This window comes from Rattus rattus, chromosome 3 (genome assembly GCF_011064425.1).
Source record: "Rattus rattus isolate New Zealand chromosome 3, Rrattus_CSIRO_v1, whole genome shotgun sequence".
NCBI lineage: Eukaryota > Metazoa > Chordata > Mammalia > Rodentia > Muridae > Rattus > Rattus rattus.
The window spans coordinates 201,766,156-201,781,572 of record NC_046156.1 but is presented as its reverse complement, the minus strand read 5'-3'; positions in this window follow the sequence as shown (position 1 = coordinate 201,781,572).

The window sequence follows — 15,417 nt, the reverse complement described above, 5'->3', positions numbered from 1 at the left end:
ACACCTGTAACCTCAACAAGGCTGAGGTAGGAAAATTGTAATGAGTTCTAGGGCCAAAAACTAAAACAAATGTCTGCTCTCAAAATAGAGCAATGACACGGAGGGAAGAGAACGGCCACATGTCGAGTGTAACTACTCCTGAAAGATTTTGTCACCCAGTGACATCACACCCAGATTATCTTGTGTAAGAACACACTGTGTTTGGACAATGATAAAGCGTTTCTCAGAACTCATCTCTGTTGCCAAGCAACACCTCACTGTGTTGCCCTGGAAGCCCCTGTTCTCTTTACTTGGGGACCCTGTGTGATTTAGCGGTCCTGACTCCCAGAATCCCCTTTGTGGGCTGCAGTGCATCAGATTCCCCAGTGGGAACCCTGCATCTCAGGGCTTTGAACCTTGGACATTTAGTGACTTTCTGGGATGTTACCCAGGCTGTTTTCTGAGGGGAGCTTACTGTCACCTGTCAGAGGGGAAAGTTCATGTTGTAATCTAGAAAGAACCTGATTTTTCTTAGGGTCCACATCTCTGAAAACGTGTCAAGTGTTTCTATTTTTCTAACTAAGAATTTCTGTATCGGTTACTTTTGAATAAAGTTTGGTGGTTTTTTTTTTTCTCCTAAATAATTTACCTTTGGCTTCCAACTTCCATATTTAAAGTCTGTGTTAGAGCTGGGGAGATAGCTCGCGGCAGTTCTCAATATGTGGGTTCTGACCCCTTTGAGGAGTCACACGACCTTTTTGTAAGGACTTCCTAAGACCATCGAGAAACAGATATTTACATTATGGTTAATAACCATAGCAAGGGGGCTGGAGGGATGGCTCAGCAGTTAAGAGCACTGGCTGCTCTTCCAGAGTTCAATTCCCAGCAACCACATGGTGGCTCATAACCATCTGTAAGTTTGGACACCCTTTTCTGGCACGCAGGTGTACATGCACGTACAGCACTCATATATAAAATGTATCTTTAAAAAGGTAGCAAAGGGGTTGGGGATTTGGCTCAGTGGTAGAGCGCTTGCCTAGCAAGCACAAGGCCCTGGGTTCGGTCCCCAGCTCTGGAAAAAAAGAAAAAAGAAAAAAAAAAAAAGTAGCAAAATTACAGTTATGAAGTCAGCATAGTATGAGAACTGTATTAAAGAGTGGAAGGAAACATCAGGAAGGTTGAGAAGCGCTGGCTGGCTGGGTAGTAACACTTGTCTCCCCAGCCTGGCTTCCTGAGTTCCGATCCCTGGAACTCACTCGTATAAAACTCTGGCTGAGTAACACAACTATAACCGCGCACTCCAGGGTGCCAAAATGGGAGGCAAAGACAGGACAATGGCCTGGACACCTGCAGACCAGCTAGCTTGAAGCACCCAGTGTAGAAGCAGAAACAAGGGAGTTGGCAGAAACCAACTCCCAGAAGTCCTCTGACCTTTCCATGCTCACTGTCCTGGGATGTGCACCACACCCCAACACATGCACACATGCACTCGAGCATATGCACACAGTGTGCCAGTTTGACACAAACCAGAGAGACACCTTGGAAAAGAGAAAACTTAAATTGAGGAAATACCTTCTTCAGATTGGCCTGCGGGGCATATACCTGGGGTAACTTCCTGATTGATGCAGGTGGGTCCTGCCCACTAGGCAGTACCACCCCGAGGCAGGTGACCACCCTGAGTTGTATAAAGAAACAAGCCAGTCAGCATTGTCCTCCGCCTCTGCTTCAGCCCTGCCTCCAGGTTCCTGCCCTGACTTGCCTCCGCCATAGACTGTGATCAGGACAGACACACCAGGAAAAGCCCACCCTTCTGGGCTTGCTTTATGGTCAGTGTTCCATTGCAACCTAGAAAATGATCTAGAACAGACAGTTGTTTGTTTCATGTATGCGAGTCCATGAACAATATGACCAGTTGGTAGTCACATATTTATAGTGAAAACTACCAGTGAAATCCTGTTGCCACTGATGGTTTAATATTTTAAAGCTATTTTCCACATAAGTGAGATCAGAGAATGACAGGTGCCCCTTTAAACTGTCCCACTGAGTCTGGCTGCCCAGTGCTGAATTCTTAATTCTAGCTCTGTGGGTTTCATTTTAATGTTCACTAAAGGGACATTTTATGTACACCCATCTCAAAGGATGGGCCTCAGAATGTAATCCATACTGAGTCTCATGTTTGGTGCCATGTTTCCTACCCCACCCCCACCCCCACCCCCAGTCATCCTCAAACGTAGCTAGATTAACTGCGGAGTTTGCCCAGGCAGCCTGTGCTTCCATTGTTAAGAATTTGCTTGTTAGGGGCTGGAGAGATGGCTCAGCGGTTAAGAGCACTGACTGCTCTTCCTGAGTTCAAACCCCAGCAACCACATGGTGGCTCACAACCAATGTTATGGGAGTGATGCCCTCTTCTGGTGTGTCCGAAGACAGCGACAGTGTGCTCACATACATAAAAATAAGAGTTAAAAAAAAAAAAAAAAGAATATGCTTGTTAAATTCCAGAGAAGATAAGAATTCAGAATGCTGAGGAATGGGGGAGGGGTGGGGGTGGGGTTTGTTGCAGCTGAAAGACAACTTAAGGCCTTTCACCTTCTCTGTTCCCTCTCTGCACTCTCTGAGCTTACAGCAAACTGTTTTAAATGGAAGAGAATGCTCTGTGTAAAGGAGAGATAAAGCAGGCGTCCTGTCATCTGGCACAAAACCACAGCTGTGCCACTCCCTTGTCTCTAAAGCTGCCCTGAGCTTAGACACACAGAGCTCTTAACACACTCACACTCACACACCTCTCTAAGAAGTTTCCACTGGCCTGGCCAGATGGCTCATCACGTAAAGGTCCTTACCATCAACCCCGGTGACCTGAGTTTGATCCCTAGGACCCACATAGTGGGGAGAGAACCAACTCACGAAAGATTCCTCGGACCTGCACACGGCACGCTTGTGCACAAACTCACATGAATTAAATACATGAATTAAAGAGAGGCCGGAGAGACGGCTCAGCAGTTAAGGGCACTGGCTGTTCTTCCAGAGGACCCAGGTTCAATTCCCAGCATCCTCCTGGGAGCTCACAATTGTCTGTAACACCTGTACCAGGGCAAAACACTAAAGTGCACAAAATAAAAAATTATTAAAAGTAAAGGAAGCCCATGCCATGATCACAATAAAGAAGTGGTACTAAGTGCCTTCCTCAAGATAGGGAGCAAAAAAATAAAAAATAAAAAATAAAAAATAAAAAAAAGAAGATAGGGAGCAAGCCCTACTTTGCAAATGCCATTTCCAACAAAAAAAAAAAAAAAAAAAAAAAAAAAGGGTTGGGGATTTAGCTCAGTGGTAGAGCGCTTGCCTAGCAAGCGCAAGGCCCTGAGTTCGGTCCCCAGCTCTGGAAAAAACAAAACAAAACAAAACAAAGCAAATGCCATTTCTTCCATGGGGATGCTAAGGTACCTTTACCCATTCCCACTTCCTGCAGGTGCCTCACCTGAGCTCTGGCCGACTGGTGGCCTGGGTTGTGCCCGCTGCTGTCAGTGCTCTGTCAGTGGTGGGCCGATATCAGTGACTTCTTCGTCTGCTCATCTCTCTGAACCCGCTCCCTCCCTCCTCCTGCCCGCCTTCCACCTTAGCTGTGACTGTAGAGAAAGTCTCCATGGTCACTCACTGTTTTCTTGATTAGAAAGAAAAGCATGTTCGTCCCTGCTAGTTTAGTTTCCAGCCGAGCAGGACGGAGGCGGTCACTCACAGGAAAGCCCACCCTTGCATGGACCAGAGGATGCTTTTCAGGGTCTTCAGAGTCGCCACGCATTCCTTATGTGTCTGCCTGACAGACTGTTCACTACCAACTAGCAGTGCTCCGCTCTCCATTTGGGTCACCTGCCTTTTGGTCTGGGTCCTTTTCCTTCTCTCACTGGGTTTAGGGTAAAGAGGACTCTGTGATCTGACTACTGGCCGCTCAAACCATAAACTTGGGGCAGCTCTGAAGGCTGAGGTGGTTCATGAGGAATGCCAGGAAGCAGAGGGGCACCTGCCAAGTAGTCACTGTGTCATGGGGTAAAGGGGACAAGGTGGACGGTCCCTGGAGGTGACAAATGAGGGAAAGGTCTAGGCTCTAAAAGTGGCACGGGGTTTAGGAGAGAAAGGGGGAGGGTTCTAGGAATGGAGTAAGAATATAATATTCTTTGCTGAGGCTGTGTCTTACAAGGTATCAAAACCTTCACACAGAAAGCAGTGTTGGCCAATGTGGCAAGGAGTCCCTCTTCTTCCTGCCTTTCCTAGCCCCTCCACCCTGCCTCAAACCCATCCCCAAGGGCCTGTGGCAGTTTAGAAGGGGGAATGGTGGCTACCATCTGTGATGGGAATTTGGGGCTCTGCTAACAGTGGAAGAAGGGAGAAACAAATCCAAAACCACTGACCTGGAGGTTGGGAGAACCAGGCCTTCTGGGTCTGACTTTATGCTGACTGATTACACACACTTTCTTCCCAATATTACTCGCTGAGTCATTTTGTCTGTGCAGTCCCGTGAACTTCTGCTTAGTAGCCTGTGTGTGTGTGTGTGTGTGTGCACGTGTGTGTGCGTGTGCATGTGTGTGCGTGTGTGTGCATGTATGTGTGTGTGTGTGTGCACGCACATCAGAGGTTTAGATTTGAACACCATGCATAAAGCTCCCAATAGGCTCGTTGACGTCAGAACCGAGACTTTGCCATGGGTGCTTGGGGGGAACTAATCAGTTCAAGCATCTCCCCTCTGCTCAGCAGTGTGGGATGGGATGAACTAGATAGAAAACATAATGGTGGAAAATGTGCTTCCTCACGTTGGTTTTTTTCTTTTTAAGATTTATTTATTCATTATATATAAGGACACTGTTGCTGTCTTCATGCACACCAGAAGAGGGCATCAGATCCCATTACAGCTCAGCAGTGTGGGATGGGATGAACTAGATAGAAAACATAATGGTGGAAAATGTGCTTCCTCACGTTGGTTTTTTTCTTTTTAAGATTTATTTATTCATTATATATAAGGTCACTGTTGCTGTCTTCATGCACACCAGAAGAGGGCATCAGATCCCATTACAGATGGTCGTGAGCCACCATGCCATTGCTGGGACTTGAACTCAGGACCTCTGGAAGAGCAGTCAGTGCTCTTAACCGCTGAGCCATCTCTCCAGTCTGCTTCCTCAGGTTGAATCTCATTTAGTCCACTAGAACAGCAGCTTCCCAACCCACTCTTTTCTCAGAGCAGTATGAGTGGGGTTCTAGTTTTAAGGGGCGGGCATCATCTCCGTGGACAGAAGATGAGAATTAGGATGAGCATTTAAGCCGGGAACTACATAAGCAATGGCTGTGGGCCCAGCCTAACCAAGTCAGTCATCTACCAATGGGTCCTAGGCTCAGGGAACAAGGTAGAAGAGGAAGCAGGAAGTCTGTAAGAACCAGAGATGGGAGGAGGGCTCCAAAGCCCTGTTCCCTACACTAGATACAGCCACACCATCAACACATCAGCTGTAGTTACCCACACTGGGCCAACACCAGACCAGCCCTCTCCGGTCAGTCAAGGAAGCGGGAGGGGCTCAGAGGGCGCACTCCTTACTTGTGGACTACGGGCTGTTCACGGAGTCTGGGTTAGGAAGAACTACTGCTCTTTAGTCACGTGCCCTCCTCTGAGCCCACCATGTTCCAGTGGTCACGCAGATGGCCCTGGTTAAACCCAGTGGGTCACAAAGCAGAATGAATAGACAGTAGCTTGACAGATTTGTAGGAGGGGGAAGGACAGACCTGTGGGGGAGGTAAGAGTGGCGAATGCAAGGATCTGTACGTGGAAATGTAAAAAATAATAGTTCCTCTGAGACAGAGTCTACCTATGTAACCCTTACTGCCCTGAATATATATACTATGTGTGTATATTCACATGTATGAATATGTATATACATATATATCCGTATGGATTAAAAAGATGTAACCTACAAAATGTTAAGCTCGGCCACAGCAGAGCAGTGAAGAAAGAATGAAGACAGACCCCTCGGCCTAGCGTACCCCACTCTCGGTGAGTTCATTTTCTTGTGCACCTTTATCTTTGGCTGTGAACTGTATATGGCACGAGGAATGGTTGCCAGGAGACGGTTCTGCCAGCGGCGAGGGTGGGCCGCTGGAGAGGATGGGTAAAACCCAGCATCCTTCCAACTCCTCCTGTCTGAGTTCTGAGCCTTTGAAAACCGGAAGCCAGTGCGAAGGGCCTCTTAGTGGCTGGCATCACACAGAATCGCCCGTCACCCTTCCAGGGTGCTCTTTCCTTGACCCCCGGCATCTTCAACCATGCCTCAGGCTTCATCAAGACTGTGCAGCCTAAATGCCAATATTTTGTAAACAAAGTTATGGACAGCTCGGAATTCTAATTGAAAGTAATCATGATTTCTATGTGGCGGTGTAATTACCTAAAGGAAAAAAAAAAGTTATTTGATGATTAAGATTCTGGAGTGAATTGTGTTCTCTGGGCTTTCGCGCCGTTCCCCCATCGGGGACCTGGTTTCAGTGGAGTGCAGCTGTTGGAGTTGATTTACAGAGCTGCGGCTGTGGCTGGTCATAAATAAATCCTCTTATATAGTTGTTATGAACACCTGTTAGATCATCTGTCAGCAAAGAGCTGTTCACATTTATCATGGCGCGGTGGTTATTTTACCCCCGATCCATTTCCAGCGGACTCAGGCTCCAGCGCGGGGTTACATCACCACACGTAATCGCTCGCTCCCGCTCCGTGTTACAACTTGCAGATAAAAGATTTCACTACCTGGCCAAATTTCATAAATAAAGGAGCAGTTCGGTGCAGTAAAAGTTTATTTTTGTCATCATCTGTCACCACATTATTCTATAAATCAAGCGGAACTGCGCCGTTGCCAGCGCAGGCGTTTCTGTCAGCCCTGGGCATGGAAATGGCCCGTTTCTTCCTTTTAGATGAGATGACATGTCTTTCAGACTTATCTGGCTTATGGCTTTGTTTCACCCATTTTATTTTATTACCCCTTCAGAGGGATCCTTGGGGAGCAGAGAGACTTATGGAGTGAGATGGAAACAGAAAATAGAGTGGAGAAGGCTGCGGAGTGGAAGTGTGGGCACCCCGCCTCCTGCCGCCATTAGAAACTTGACCAGACCCCACTCTCCCGTGCCGTGTACCTGGCTGGAGACGCGTTTCGCAAACTCGTGAGCATTGGGCATGCTCTCATTTTGGAAAGGCCATGACAACGCGGAGTTACAGATAACGAGGCAGCCTGTGTGTGTGCCCTTGGAGATCTCTTGTCTTGACAGGCTTTATGCAAAGAAAAGACTTACAGGGTTCTTTTCCAAAATTCGTCTGAAGCTCTAAAATGGAACAGCCCTACCCCAGGAAGGCCTGTCAGCCTTGGTGTCCTGGAGGACGTCAGGGGTTTACTAGCAAAATGGAAACTACCTCAGGCCTGAGTCTGAAGAAGGCAATGCCCCCTGGTTAAAGGGAAGGGCCAGAGACGCGGGAGGGATGGAGTAAGGATAGAGAAGGGTTTATGGTTGAGACTTGTGAGTTGGTTCTAATTCCAGGTACGGTCTCCATAGTCATTATGTAGCTCATAAATTCAATAGAGTGTTTTACTATTCTATAAAGGTGACAGGAGGGGGGTTTTATGTTGTAAGTTTCCTTAGTAGCGCTTCCTGTTTTATGTTGAAGTTCTCAGGCCATTATGTCATTAAACTCCTTGGAGTCTGAAGGGCTCGGGGCTCCCATGTCTTCCCTCTGCACGTTTGACCAGGACGAATGTCAGCCCTGACTGGCACAGGTCACCATACCGCGAGAGCCAGTGGCTGTAGAGCCTGGAGGCCAAGGTTGTTGGAATCTGTTGTTTCCTGAGATGTAGCTTAGATCTGTTCCGATGCACAGAGCACACCGGTCTAGAGGCTGGCGGACTCTAGGCAGTGGACGCCAGTTGCCAACAACATTTATTTCAGAAAAGCCCTTTAACTCAAGAGAAAGACCTGCTGGCTGGACCTCAAGAAGCTGGAGCCTGAGGACCTGGCATGTCTCTGCATCGAAGAGCGGACATCTGGACCGTTGGGTTCTTTGCTGTCGCCCACTCCAAGCCTCTAGTGAAGTTATAAGCAGATTTGAGTTGGAAGCATGGGGAGTTCGGTTTGCTGTTGGTTTTGAAGGGAAATGTCTGACCTGGCTCTCTCCTGTCAGTCTGGAAGGGGCAACGGAGGCTTCTGTTCCCTCCAGGAAACTTTGCTCCCTCCAGATGTTTGTTCCAGGATTTCCACATGGAAGCAGCAACTACTAATTCCCTGGCCAGAGTGCATGGAGGCCTTAATCTAAAGCCTCCCATCCCGCCAGCTGTCTGGCACTTGCTATTATAGGGCAGAGAAATGAGGCTGTGGCTTTATCAATGCACCCTGGGTGACAACTTGATTTTCTGCTTTCACCGCAGGCAGTGGCAGCCCAACATGATGGGGCTGTTAATTTGTGCATTTCATGGTGTCTGTCAGGGGGGCCGGGGGAGGAGGGCTTCAGGGGGGAAGGGAACAGAGCACGGCCCAGCCGAGGAAGCACCTGTCTGCATTGACGGCACCGAGCACTTCTTATTAGCGTGCAGGTCTCTAAACGCAGCCCTGGGATGACAGCCTGGCATCCCAGCACCCACACGCTGTGACAGGCGCCGGCAGCCGGTCCCATTGTTTGCCCTTGATGAGCATGTCATTAATGGAAATGGAAGAAAGTGAGGGCCACATCAGTATTCAAATAGCCTCTATTGTCTCTGCCACTCACCCGGGCCCTCTCAGCCTGCTGCAGAGTTCCTCCTGTGAGCCTCCCCCCTTTTCTAAAAACAGATTTATTCCCATCCCAGACAAATCCTTTCCATGTTGTTCCTGGTTTCTTCCAATCCTGTGTTTACACCCACCTCTTTACACCGGATTTAGGGAGATCAAAGGAGATTTGGGTTCTAGTGTCTCGAGGAAGGTCTAATTAGAAATGCATGCTCTCTGCAACCAAGAAAATGCAAGTTGCCACTTCTGAAACCTGAAGCCAGGACGGCTCCCACTGTCCCGGCCTGTGTTGGGGAGGGGGGCGGGGGGAGAGGGGAGACACTCCTCTGGCGTGGCTTGCATAGAAGGCAGTCCCTCTTCTGAAGGGTTTTGGAAGTTAAGGGAGGCGTCTGGTAGGTAGTCTACTTGGTTGGAAAGAGCCCTGCTTCATACAGGGGTTGTTTACAGTGAGGCAGAGAGTGGCTGGATCCTGAATACATGTTTCCATCCCTCAGACCTGTGTTGCTCTGTTTGCTTAATAATGTAATTAGTGCTCAGGGGGAGAATATCGACGCCGCCAGCAGTTACTGCTCCTCCGTGCATACCCAGGCCAGCCCTGCTGCCCACTTGGCTTTCACATCACCTGGGTTTGTACTCTCAGCTGCGTACCCCCACTTTCCTCCCCTGCTCCCCAGAAACTCCTCAATAGCCCGCCTCCATGCACATCCCACAGTCTAGTTCTGTGCAGCTTACATATTCTGGTGCAATGGCCGCCGTTAAACCACCCTGCGTTCTCTCTGACCTTTCAGTAATGACAGGTCAGCAGAGCTGCTTGCAGTGTCCCCTCCCTGGTGTTAATCTGTCAGCAGCATCCTCTCCTAGTGTTAATCTGTCAGTTCCTTAGGATGGGACTTCCCCTGTCCTCCCCCCAAGATTCCACGGTCTTCTAAACTGATCTGGCTACAATACTGCAACTCTGTTGCCGACTGTCGGGACACAGACCTGGGGCTGATGTCTCAGTCCAGTCCCCGCCCTCCACAGCCTAGGTGAGGATGAGGAAAACCGTTCTTACTCAGTTCTTTGCTCCTTTACAGTGTGTGTTGCACTGAGGTTGTCAGAGGCGCCATGCTGATGTGTGGCCTCCTTGGAAAGGTCAGCATCGGGAGATCTCCCACCCAAATCCACGCACCCCCCCAACACACACACACACTGCAGTGGACCTAGAGGACCTGAGAACAGATTCTCACATGTTTGTCTGACAGAATCCCCCGTCCCTTCTTCAGAAGAAGCCCAGAGGTGTGATTACAGTTTAAAAAGTCAAGTCATAAACCGGCCTTTTTCTACTCTGTTGGGGGACTGGGGGGATTCACAGAGGGCGATTTGAAAGGAAAAAGGGAGGGGGGAGGGTGGGAAGGAAGGGGGAACCAACACTTTAGAGTTAGTGCTGTTGATGGAAGACAAATTTCACATTTGATTAATTATTAAGGGGGCTGTTTAATAAAATATAGTGTTTTGTCTCTTTGCAATCATTAGCATGACCCAGGACCCCTGTTTTGAAGGTGAACAGAAAGCTATTGAGGTACAACAATAAATTTTGTCCCCAAGGGTCTTTGCAGAAGTGGCCACAGGCCCATCCTGACAGATTTAAGGCAGACAATCCCTCAGCTGACACAGAGTGGGTCAACTGCAGTGGCTTGCCTTGGCGAATCACAGTCCCCTGCCTCACAGACATGTAAATAAACAGATTCACTGGCCTCGGAACAAGCTGAAGGTTTGTGCTGGAGTTAGTCAGGAGATGAATATTTTCCCTGAAAATGCCCCTTCCAGCCTGATGTTCTTGAGAGCTTGCTGACTTCCAAAGCAAAAAGTCTCCGGGAATTTCATTCATTAAACACAACACTTTGAAAGCCCCACACGACCCGTCCTCGACTTCCTTGAATTTCACTGGGACCGTCAGGGTTTATGTGGAGATGTCCTGTTGGAAAGATTTCCTTTTCCTACCACCTGCGTTTATCAATATGGTTAGACGTTATTCCACACGGCTGCGTGGACCGGAACGCATTTAAAGCCCATGCCATTTAGTTAGCACGAATGCACACATTGAAATAACCTGAGTAAACATTCAGACTTTGGATTCATCCTGTCATTTCCCAGTCTGTCATATGCTGTCCAGACACGATGGAGGGAGAAGTCGGACAGGCACGTGTCTGCTCCGTGACCTTCCGTTATTTCTACCTCTGAGTTTGCAAGCTTCTTGCCTGGCATGTTCCTCTGGCTAAGGCAGCGTGGAGCACCACCTTCGGGGCTCTGACATTTGGTGGGGCTGTAAGAAGTCACAAACTGTCCCCAGAGGTGCAGATACAAGTCACAGTCATGTGCCTCCCATCCAGACCTGCACCGGGTGGGTTCATAGCTTGACCATCCCACCGTGGCTACATATTTTGAAAGTAGAGTCCTAGAACATCCTGGGAGGAATTTTATAGCTATCCATCTGCAGCACGGAAAAAAAAAAAAAAAAAAAAAAAAAACTTTGCAAGGCTGAGACGAGGTGGGAGGAGACACCCCGCTCTTTGAGCAGTTACCGGTCTCCACCTGGCCATATGCTGGAAGGAGCCCAATGGAAAGCCACATGGCCTCAAACCCATTCTTTCTGGTCTTGGGGTGGTACTACCTTCAGACCGAAATAAGGGAATGCCATGCTTCCTTCTGAAGCCCCAGAAATCAGGAAAATGTAAGAAAATCCACATTCGAACAGGAAGAAAATACTGAAAGCTACAGTCATCTGATTGTTTGCCTTACACATCTCAGCTATATTTTGTATGCAGCTAATATATTGGTACAGAAAGGCCATAAATATTCAAGCGTAACTGGTGAGCCATGTATGTAATTAGTAATACACTATAAGCCATAATTCAGGTTAAAATAGGCAGTCAGTATTGTACATCGCAGTTCACAACTACGCGGTTGACTCTTCGTCCAGAACTCCCTGGAGACCACAGTCCTACGGCGTGGCTCCTAGAGGAGGATGCTCTAACCGCTAAGCTGGGGGTGCCCAAGACAATGGTTGGAGAACCTGCCTAATTTCCCCATAACTGAGAGACCACTCTGTCAAAACGCCAGGAAGCCTGTTCTTCCCAGACCATAATGAAACTTCTGTTAGTGTCTTCCACCTGCAACTCTATTTTCCTCAGGGCCATTTAGAGAAGAACAGAGCTCAGAGGAAGGGAGGAGACGTCTCCCCCCGCAGCCCCCAGGTGGAGACCTAGGTACAGCCTTGGAGAAGTTGACAGGACAGGCACAGGAGCAGCCCGGACTGCTACGGGGCGGCGGCAGGGCGGGGCTGTGCAGAGGTGGGTGGGCACCCCGGACTCACCTCATTAGGAGTGAGGAATGACTCCCGACTCAGGAAAGGTCATCGCCTACTGAGGTAGATAAATTGCCTCGGCAGAGCTGGAGGACCTATTTGGTAAAGAAGTTTTCATTAAATCAGATTTTTATGGCTTCTATTTTGTTGCTTAGGCAAAAAAAGAAATAATTAGCAATTGACAAACGAAGTGCAGGGAGTAAAGGCGGGTAATGTTGTTCTAATGGGCCTCGCCATGGTCTTTAACTTTCTACTTGCAGGCCGCATTATTTTTTAACTCAGATGTATAAAATCACACGGAGACAGTGGAACCGATTGCAGTTAAACAATCGAGGGGAGCTCAGAGCGGTAATGGGCGAGGTTTTAAAGTGCCATAAATACTGGTCCTCTTTAGCATGCCTGATTCTTGATGATCCCCATAACCCGGCGGCTAAAATGCCCACATTCTTACCTAATGCTCAGTTGTTCCAGTGTCGGAACTTTAAGTCAAAATACACCCAGGCCCCAAGACCGCCTTGAGGTGAGCCCTCCGGTTTGTTTCTGTGCCGTTTCATCTTGGGAGGTCTTTGGATTCTAACAGAAGCTGCACTGGGCTGTGAGGCGAATGTGAAACGTCCCTGACAGACTCACGTTTCTCAACACTTGGGCTCCAGCTAACGGTCCTCCTACTTTAGGAAGTTGTAGAAACTTTTGGGACATGGATGTGGTGGTCTGAACAAGCCTGGCCCCCGTAGGCTCTTACATTTGAATGCTTGGTCCTCAGTTGGTAGACCGTCTTGAGAAGGACTAGGAGGTGTGGCCTTGTTGGAGAGGGCATTCTTCAAAGGCTGGGGTTACAGCCCACACCAGGCCCGGTCTCCATCTCTCTCTCGGCCTCCCACTTTGGGAGCAGATGTAAGCTCCCAGCTACTGCGTGCCTGCCTGCCTGCGTCCATGCTCCCCGCCAGGATGGCCGTGAGCTCACATTCTGAACTGTAAGCCAGCCCCCAATTCAATGCATTCTTTCATAGGTTGCGTTGGTCATGGTGACTCGTCACAGCAGTAGAAGAGCAACTAAGCTGCAGGTCCTCTCAGGTAGACACAGGCTGGAGGGTTCTATGCAGGCTCAGCTTCTTAAGATATCAGGAGCAAACCACACATGAGGAAGCCCTGCCCACCATGCCTTCGCTGCCATGACAGTCTTCTTGAACCATGAGGCAAAACAAACCCTTGCTCCTTGGAAGTTGCTTCTGCTGGATATTTATTCAGAGAGAGAGAGAGAGAGAGAGAGAGAGAGAGAGAGAGAGAGAGAGAGAGAGAGAGAGAGAGAGCTATGACTGCTATACCTACAACTTAAACATAAAGGCCACCAAGCCCAAGCTTTAATCCCCGGACCTCACATGGTAGAAAGAGGACAAACTCCCGAGCGTTGTCCTCTGATCTACACATGTGTGCAAGGGCACACGGGACACGTGCAGGCACACATACACACAACAAATAAACACATAGACAACCTCTTAAAAGAGGACTTTAACGTAACCATTGGGCTGCCACTATTTCTCATCCACTGGGCGGTTTTTATGGTGCAAAAACACTAGAACGTTTCTGTCAGTGAAATGCTAGCTAACATTTACATGGCCACGAGAATCTCTTCCTTGAGTGATTCCTGCCTTTTTTTTTTTTTTAAGCCCAAATCTGCCCTGGAGGGTTGTGTAAATGTGGGCCACAGGCTTTAAGAAATGATAACAAGGAAAGTAAGGAAGCTGGGAAGGAGGGGGTTGGGGACTTAGTTCAGTGGTAGAGCGCTTGCCTAGCAAGCGCAAGGCCCTGGGTTCAGTCTCCAGCTCTGAAAAAATAAAAAAAAAAAAAAAAAAATATAAAAGAGAGAGAGAGACTTTAGGGGTTCGGGATTTAAGGCCCTGGGTTCAGTCCCCAGCTCCGGAAAAAAAAAAAAAAAAAGAAAGCGGGGAAGGAGAGGAGTGAGTTCGCCCCGATGACAACTCATTCATTTTAACGACACCCTCCATAGATGGGAGGCTTCTTCTACTCAGTCCTGGGCTAATTCCTTTTAAATTCCATCTTCTTTCTTCTAGCCTCCTAACAGCCAGATTTGAGAGCGGCTGTCTTCATTCACACTTGCCAGGTGAGCAAACATGAGAGGAAAGTCGTTTGAGAAGTCAGCTTCTCCCAAGTCAGTCAGTCAGCCTGGCCAGGCCGACATCTGCCTGGGTCGCAAGTCAGGTAAGAATTTTCCTCTGTGTGTTAGCTGTAGAGGTGTAAACCTTTAACTCTAGCACTCAGGAGGCAGAGACAGGAGGTTCTCTGAGGTGGAGGCCGGCCTACTCTATAGAGAGAATTCCAGACCAGTCAGGGCTATGCAGTAACACTCTATCTCTAAATAAATAAGTAAATAATTTTAAAAAGGAAATTCCTGTGTTCTTTCTCTAACCCCTTTAAGGATTCGGGATGAGGGGAAATGAAAATTCAGTACTGGAGAGAAGGTGTCTCGCCGAGTGCCTGGCACTGAAGCAGTGTTGCTGGTGTTTTCTATAAAAAGATCTGAGCAGTGAGGGTTCTCTGTTTAGGGGATGGCAAAGGAGGAAAATATCTAAGTGCATCAGAAAAATGAAGACATTTCAACAAATGGGCCATGCTAGATGACCTATAGGACACAGGCCCCTTTCCGGGTCTTTCCAAAAATTCTACCCCTGTGTGTCTAGTCTCCTCAGTCCTTTGTGCTAAACTGTGGCATGCAAGCCATGTCCCCAGAGTCACCTCCATTCATCAGCAGTCAGCGAGTTACTCCTGTGACTCCTGGCTAGTGAGTAACTTCTCTTTGTCAATGTCTTTCCACCAGAGTGCCATGAATCCTGAAGTGGGGTCCCGCAAGACTTTAGAAGGGTCTCTTAATGTTGAGTGGGGGGGACTGTCATTCACTGGCCTATCTGCCCAGTGAGTGGCATCCGTCCCAACTCTCTCCAGCCCAGGGCCTTGTTGTCCTCACGTGGGAGCATGGAGGAACAGAGAGATGGTGTGAAGACATGAGGGTAGGGGAGTGACCCCCACAGCATCCTCTTCCTCTGGTTGTCCTTGGCCATCTGAGGAAGCCTAGTTAGCCAGGCCATGGGCATACACAGCACTCTTTGTACATCTGTCAACTCTCTTCCTGTACTGCAGGACGTCTATTCAATAAACCTTGCGATTTCTCAAGTCACATCAAAAATACGACAATGTCTTTCCCTCTATACCGTGGCCTTTTGTGTTTAGTTTTCTTCTCTCACACAAAAAGGGGGCTGGTGGTGGGATGGGATTGAGGGGCTGGCCCCATTTCTAGAAGTATCAAGGGC